The 6,217-nt window shown below is 31.0% G+C and overlaps 1 pseudogene; it reads right to left on the bottom strand.

Moving 5' to 3' along the window:
* Positions 1 to 4,898: 4,898 nt before the first annotated feature.
* On the bottom strand, positions 4,899 to 5,936 carry LOC107613316 (dnaJ protein homolog ANJ1-like; annotated as a pseudogene).
* Between the last annotated feature and the right edge of the window lie 281 nt (positions 5,937 to 6,217).

Raw genomic sequence — 6,217 nt, forward strand, 5'->3', positions numbered from 1 at the left:
GTTATCCGACGATGCATTCGCAAATGCAAAGTCTAGGAACTTATTAAGTCCTCGTCTATATTCTATGCTATCTCGTGGCTTAAGAATCTAGGTTTTGTCCATATCTATTATACACCAAATATATGGTTTAATAATTAATGTGATACAACTTTTTCATCACTAAAATAATGTTAAGTATCTTGCTGTATTCATTCCACATGATATAAGAAATACCATTCTAAAAACATAACATGTATGGTAAAATACGTGTGCAACTACGAACATTAAAATTTATACTAAAATGTGCAGTAAAGGTAGAATATAAAACTAATATAGAACAAAAAATATGCCTCATAATTACAGTTATAATACGACGATAAAATTTACGCCAATTACTTTTTTGCAAAAAATAACAAGATTCATTTTTACATATAATAATAGTCATTCATATAAGTTCATTCATGGAGTACCGTACGACAATTTTTGTACGTAAAACACTCCTCCTATATACCTTTTTATAGGAGGGGATTCAAAATTTCTGTACTCTTATTTGTATTCAAGGTTTATTTTTATGTTTTATTTTAGGTATGTTAATAAAAAATTTTAGCATTAGTTTTAATTTTTTTGTATATTCTAGAGCTATTTTTTTCTAGCTTTCTTAGAGGGGGGCGAGTAGTGGCATCGGCCCCCCTCAAATTTTAAGAAACTATACTTATATATGACATATGTATTTTAAGAATAAAAAAACATTACATAATTTAATAGTTTTATATGTAATTTTACTACCTTAATAATTTAATTCACTAATATTTTTTACTTAACTAATTTAATATCTTTCCCTCAAGTCTTTGTACCTTTCAAATTAGTCTTTATAAAATAATATGTATTTATTTTAAAAACATCATTTATTTTTTTATAATACTATATTTAATATTTATATTATTATATTCAAAATGACTTACGTAATTATATTTTGGTAATCACGTTATGTACTTTAGATATTATGTTTCTTGTAAAAAATACTCATTTTTCTTCTAAATTTACGTTCTTAAAAGAAAAAATAATATAAAGATATCTTATATCTTGTATCTATAAGAGTACTGTGTCTTTCAAGTAATTATTAATTTATAATTTATTTTCAAATTTTTTAAAATTTTTGAAAGAATTAATTTTTGAATAATAAGATATGTGATAATTTTTAAAATAAACCCGCTATATATTATTGGTTTTTTTATAATTTTATAATATACTCTTGATATTGTTATATTTTTTTTATGTAATTATTATATTAAAAATAAAAATGTGAAAAAAAATTTTATATATATATATATATATATATATATATATTGATAAATCTTTTCAAAAACCAACTCTAATAACTATATGCTAACAATTTTTATGGAATTAAAAAATTTATCTAAATTTTGGCCCTACATATTAAACTTTCTGACAACGTTCCTGTATATGGTATTTGACTGATTAAAGAGAACATGAAAAGAGATTAAAAATATGAAGTAACTTCTATAATAACAAATTCTTTAATAATATGTATAATAAAAAAATCTTTAAAATGATGTAACCCACCAAAAATTTTTTCTGGTATAAATTACAAATTATCAGTAGAGTGACGACTAATTAGTACTCAGCGGAGGAACACATCAAAGCCATAAAAAAATGAGTCAAACTATTTTAATTAAGTCTTACCATTTTTATAAACTAGGATTAATATTTATAATTAGAAAATGAAAAAGCTAGATATTAATTCAATATGTCAAATAATAACGATATTCATTAATAAATGACCATTTCTTAAAATTAAATAATCAAGACACACGTTGAGAATATTATTATGACAAACCAATAAGGGAACTAATAAATCCAAGATACTCCAAATAGTACAACAAATACACATAACTCATTACGCACCTTATGTTTATGGGTCAAAGATGCCAAAAAAAAATAGTCTGAAATGTGTATCAAATAAAAGTAAAAGAGTTAGTAAACAAAAAATTACGTCCAAAAAATTATTCTCTTCATCCAAACATTTCAAAAAATTTTTATCATAAAAAATAATATAAGATGATTATACTCTAAACCAATAATTAAGGAATAGTTTATCTTAAATAACATATTTCACGTACAACATACTTAAAAATAGAAAAAAAGAGATCAACAGCATAAAAGGTACACAAAACCAATTTATTGTTTTTCCTTATATAGAACATGATTAATCAAAAAAATATATATTGGAACCATCATTAAAATTTTTAGTATAATATATTTATAAACATTAGCTAATTAACCGAAAATTACTTTCGGCATAATCAAACAGACTTATTTTCTTTTTTATTGTTTTCTTAAGTGTTGTCGGTTGATTAAGCAAAAATTGGATATTTTAAAAATTAAAATTAAACCGATGAACCGGTCAAGATCCGGTTCGGGCGAACCGAACCGTGACCTGGCCGGCTTTTTTAAGCAACATCACAAAATCCTCCGTTTCAGCCCACATTTAACCCTAATTAGAACCCACTCCAAGAGAAATGAAGAGATCCAGCTTCTAAAGTTCAGACCGCCACCCTCACGCGAAGGTCTCCGACAAATCTCCGCAAGCGCCTCACCCTTCACCTGCGGCCAGCCATATCCGCGTGCCGCCGCCGTTCTTTCCCAGGTCGCTCCATTTCCCTCCGTCGCAACCCTCCTTCCCTTCCATTAAGCAGCCATTGTAGTCACCGCGAAGCCTCCCTCGCACACCCAAGCTGTCGCAAGCTCTGTTCGTTTCTCGGTCTGAAGGTGCTCCTTTACTGCTACTTGCCTTGGTCACTCGGTGGCTCTGTCTCCCCTCCATCAACGTTGACATTTGGTCGAGCTTCCAGGTATTTTTCTCTAGTTATTTAACTGAATATGCATGCTTTTTTTAACTGATTTTTGTTTGTTTATTTAACTCAATATTCATGCTTTTTTATTTTTAGATTTAATTTTTATTCTTGTTTGTTTTCAGTGTTCCTTGTTTGTTAATTTGAGGAGGTTATATTTGTTTGATGTAATGTACCGGCATGCAGCGAATGTGGTCTCTGTGCTGCTATTTGCTTTTAATTACTTTCAGTCTAAAACTGTATTGATTGTTTTGGAGGGATGCGAGCGATAAGTCGCGGAGGCTAGCAACGGGGACAATGAGGAGAGGAAGAATGAAAGCATAATGAGGTTGTCATGGGCTCTTGTTCATTCAAGGCAAAAAGAAGATGTTCAGCGCGGGATAGCCATGCTTGAAAGTAAGATCACTTATTGAATCTTTTTTAGTTCTTCAAGTTGCTTTTCCATTTATTTTTTTAAGTATTTCTTCTTGTTTATATGGCACCTTGATCTGCTTTTAGTAAAAAAATTTTTGTATAGTGTTAATGTTTATGTTGCTGTCTTTTGCCACTAGCCTTTTATGGTTATTTGAAAACAATTGTGTTCTCCTTTTCTTCTGAAAACATTTGCCTTTATTTATATGAAAGCTTAATTGGTGGCTTTAATTTTAATAATGCTAGAAGCTATGTACAAAGATAAATCATATGATGATGATTATGGTATGTGTAATTGATGACTATAAATTTTGATAATACTTCAAAAATCAGCTTAAAATCAAAGTTATAATTTTATATTAAGATAAATCTATTACTGAGATTTTTACTTGCTTGAAAAATTAAGAACATCGAAAATTTGAGTTTAAAAATTGGGGAAGAGATTAGTATCTAACACTGAAACTGGTGGTATCTGGATGAATGTGTAATTGGAAATTGATGAAACTTATAGAAGACTGGTGTTGGCTCCTAACATTTGAAAAGAAGAAGAGTGGAGATTTTTTAGTTTAAAATTATATGGGATGAAATATGTTTTTATATAGATGACCAAACACCTTTAAAATATAACTAATAATCAAATTTATTTTGAAGATAAGAAAACAAAAATCGAATTTGCCATCATTGGCCGGATTTACAGTCACTTTTTTAACAGAAGGCATTTGTTCAGATACAAATAATTAATTAAAAGGATAAATTAATTATATAAAAGGTTAAATTTATTAGAAGTAGAAATGGGTTACTCAAATCCTATAAATTAAAATTTTAAATTTGAAATCAAATAAGGTAGTTAAGGAAACGGCGAAAATCTGATTGAGATGAAGTTGTTAGGATTTCAAAAAATCACCCAATATTTTAGCAATCACTTTCTCCCGTCTTGTTAACATACTCTGCGCATCCTTCACCCTGAGCCACTTTATAATTCTGATTTCGTATAATCTTTTCACGAATACTGAGCTTACTCCTCTGCACAGTAATCATGTCTTCTTAATCATTGAGAAGAAGGCTCTTAAATTAAGTTAAAGGGTTGAAGTGATTCTGAAACAGTGGTTTTTGGCTCTATATTTTCTGCTCAGTCACCTAAGGTGAATGTATTTTACTTCATTTTTCCTTTTGTTCATTCATATGTATTTAATTCCTGTAGTGTCTATCTTTCTGCATTTCATGCTTAGGTTGATGATGATTTCTCCTATGTAACAGATTTTCTTTTGCTTTCGCATTTGTTTTTGTTGTTCCTGCAACATAGTTCCAAATAACAAAGATAAGCATGTAACTTGAACGTGAAGATGAATTGAATTCAGTTAGCTTTTCCAAGTTTGTTGAATCATCTTAACAAAGTTTTCATTACATATACTTAGACTCATTATTAAGTATCTCTTACTGTTTTTTATTTTATTTTAGTTCTTTGTTTATTTGTGTTGAGTCAGGTATTAGGTAGATAATCTGAGTCATACTAATAAATTGCTTTAAAATTTACTACTTTATTGAAAAATTGCTGAAATTCTTGTGTAGAAATTTACTACTTTGTTGAAAAGTTGCTGAAATTGTTGCTGGAACTAATGAGATTGTTTAATCCTATTAATCCACATGGACCTCAAGAACCTTCTTCTCTTGCACAACCTTCTTTCCTTTGCACTGTGGGCAACGGTCCCTGTCACTGATGGTTTCGCCAGTACCCTTACATTCACTGCAAGGATGCTGCATTTGCTGAACAATAGAGGGACCAAGGTGCCTGATGGAAACCTTCATACCAGTTCCTTGGCAACCAGCACACTTTGTAGAATTTCCAGACTTGTACTCTTTGCTGCAAAGTTCAATAACACAAACAACCACACAAACGTAAGAAACCAGTGTACATACAATCAATCACATCATAATAGAGTACCAATAACTTGAAATTTTGATATGATTATACTTACCCATTGCACTTTGAGCAAAGTACATTGTGAGAGAGCGAGAGCTTCTTAGATGTTCCGAGGTATAGGTCTCCAAGCGAGACCTTGAGGGGATGAACCACATCGTCTCCCCTTTTCTACCTCCTCCCTCTGCTAATACCACCTGTTCAAAGAAGCCATCAACAAATCTCTCAAAACCCAATCAAAATACAAAATTAACACAACCAATAAAAATTTCCCAAAACTGTATAAACATCTGATTATAACATACTGCCTCCAAAAGGACTCCCACCAAAGAAAGACTGGAAGATATCAAATGGGTCGTGGCCGCCACCCATTCCTTCTTTGAGAGCATCCTCACCATACTGATCATAAATCTCACACTTTTCAGTTTCACTCAGAACCTCATAAGCCTGGGCAAGCTCTTTAAACTGCAACAAACCAATCCAAAATCCATATTAACATCTGCTCCATTCCTCACCTCAACTACACACAAAATTCACAGAACTAATCTATTTCACAAAAGCAAAACAAGAAACAATGTTTGACCATACAACGCATCATCATATATTGAATCAGCTAAGCTGAACATACCAGTTTCAACCACGCTAGAGTTAACATAATCTTCATCATTTTCATCAAAATTCTCAGCCGTACTTCCGCTCCCATTTGAAGGTGAGTTGAAACTGCAATGCACAGTCTTGCTCTTGCACTTTCGCATATTTATATGGAAAAGAAAGAACAGTGGCCTTATCTCTGCTACACCTGAGTCCCCAAAATTCAGTTCGAATACACTTAGCCTTCATTGGTCCAATTAAAGGAACACTGCAGAGCCCTGCTACTTTGGCACAAATAGTGGGGATCACAACCGGTCCCTTCAGATTCAAAGAACCAATTCTGCCTTTATAATATATATATTCTCACAACCTTCACCAAAAAATTCACAAACCTATTTGCCATCATGATCTAAAACTTGCATAACCCCTTTATAAGCATGTTGAA

This window comes from Arachis ipaensis, chromosome B1 (genome assembly GCF_059453495.1).
Source record: "Arachis ipaensis isolate K30076 ecotype BB chromosome B1, ASM5945349v1, whole genome shotgun sequence".
Lineage (NCBI taxonomy): Eukaryota > Viridiplantae > Streptophyta > Magnoliopsida > Fabales > Fabaceae > Arachis > Arachis ipaensis.